This window comes from Lithobates pipiens, unplaced genomic scaffold (assembly GCF_037356315.1).
Source record: "Lithobates pipiens isolate NorthernLeopardFrog02 unplaced genomic scaffold, aLitPip1_a1.2 Scaffold_13, whole genome shotgun sequence".
Classification (NCBI taxonomy): Eukaryota; Metazoa; Chordata; class Amphibia; order Anura; family Ranidae; genus Lithobates; species Lithobates pipiens.
In genome coordinates, this window is record NW_027507718.1 from 295,747,773 (window position 1) to 295,749,999 (window position 2,227).

Consider the following 2,227-nt stretch of genomic DNA (forward strand, 5'->3'; position numbering starts at 1 on the left):
TGTCTCCAGGTTGAAAGCCCCGAGGGCTTTCACACTGGAGCAGTGCGCTAGCAGGATGTTAAAAAAACTCCTGCAAGCAGCATCTTTGGAGAAGTGTATACACCCTTCCTAAACCGCTCCTGCCCATTGAAATCAATAGGGCAGCACAGCTATACCACCGGCAAAGTGCTGCTGCAGCGGCGCTTGGCGGGCAGTTTTAACCCTTTTCCGGCCGCTAGCGAGGGTTAAAACTGCCCCGCTAGCGGCCGAATACCGTCACTAAAGCAACGGTAAAGCGGTGCTAAAAATAGCACTGTTTTAAGGTCTACGCCGCTCCCACCCCAGTGGGAAAGGGGCCTAAAGAAGAATGCTCAGAAACAAGTTTACAGTTTTATTTAATCCCTAAGGGGACCAAGTGCATGCAGCATCATCAACAATAGATCAAACAGCCCCACATCTTGGACTGTTCATTCATAAATATAAAAGATCACTCATCGCTGTGTAATCCATCTGCCGGGGTTGTGTAGTTACAGGCAGCCACAGATAAATCACACAGTGCCTACAAAACTGGGTAATCTTTTACTATTATGAATGAACAATAAGCACTATCAGGCCAGCACTGATTGTTAATTTCAAATAAAAAAAAAGAACAGTCAGCTTGGAAAGGGGACAGGGCCTCAGTGATGACTGTATCTTCCACCACAGGCATTCTGATAAATAAATTTCCAAATGGGGAGGACTAAAGTCCGCTGTTGGCTGCTGTATCAGAGCTGGTTCAGGCTCTGCAGGGATCCTGACAACAATGTCAGTATACACCCATATGTCTGCTGGCTCAGGCTTTTAGTGTGCCGCTGAGAGCAAGCCGCTCCACTTCCATGGCCCAGTATCCAGTGACCACTCCAGTGAACACTACAGTCACTGCTCTCTGCTCACTGAAGACTGAGAACTGAACAATCATTGGTCATGTGATCGCTCAGTTTTCAGTATTAGAGATGACGGGGGACAGCTGCAGCATGGGATCAATGTTGCAGCCACATAGGTTAGTATGAATATTTGTCTTTGTTTTGTTTTTTTATCCCACACTTCTCCTTTAATCCACATGTAGTGCCGGCTCCTAAAGAGCACGCGCTATGTGTTTTTGGCATTTAAAATTCCTGGAACCGCAGTTTGGTTTTGGGTTTAATTACTCTAAATCTCAGTATCAGTCTGGCTGGATTGTCTTGCATTCTGCTTGGCCATAGGTGGCGGTGTCATCCCTGGCAGGTGCTAGAACGTAATCCAGTTGGGTGCATTAAGTGGCAGTTCTCTTTCGGAACCAGCCCAGTGGGAGTGTCACTCTTGCTGTGCATTCTGGGAGAAGGTAATTAAGGTGCTGACATCACGTGCTTCGGGGTTCCGGTCCAGAGGCGCATTCTGGTGGTTTGGTCCTGATCCTCCTGACCAGCCCCCAGGGCTCTCATGGCCTGGGGTGCGGATCCACCCGAATCCAAGTCTCGGGGGTAGCTAGCCCGAGGCAAAGTAACTGAAAGGATTCTAAGGTGGCCTGGTGCCGTCTGGGCCCAGCTACTGTGAAAGCATCCAGGGGAGGACTCTTCAAGAGAAGGCCACGCAAAGGTTGGCTTCTCAGCAGGAGCCTGGAGGCTAAGTTGAAAGACCCCAAGCGAATCTGGACTCGTGTGGTATCGCCGGACCGGCTGCAAGATACTGGTGCCATACGAGAGTTATTTGAGTTGTCTACATCTTTCAGTTCATTCAAGTGTTCTACAACAAGTCTATGGAGACTTTGTTTGATTTAAGCACTCTATCGGCTGCTAGGCCTAGTGCGAGGACTATCCAATAAGGGTGAGGATCCAGTTGTGAATGGCTATTCTCTGGATTTCCTAATGTGAGAGGCTCTTTTGACTTTTCGGTTTAGTTCAAGAGTACCTGGACTTTCATACCTAAAACCCTCTAACCCTACTTTGAGAGACTGTGTTTCCTTTATTCTTTTGCAAATAAAAATCCCTTAAGCGGATTTGGCGTCAGTCTCTGCAGTTCTTGGGCCATCTACTTCGGGAAACCCCTAGACATACACGAGGTGAAGAAGGTAACGGTAAGCCCAATTAAATCAGCTGCTCCTTCGGAGGTCAGTGCTACACACAAATGGGCCACTGATTAAAAAGTGCAAGTGCTATATGTACTTGATCCCCTGGGTGATGAAATAAAAATGTAAACATTTTTGGGAGGTGCACTTTAAGACGACGTAGGG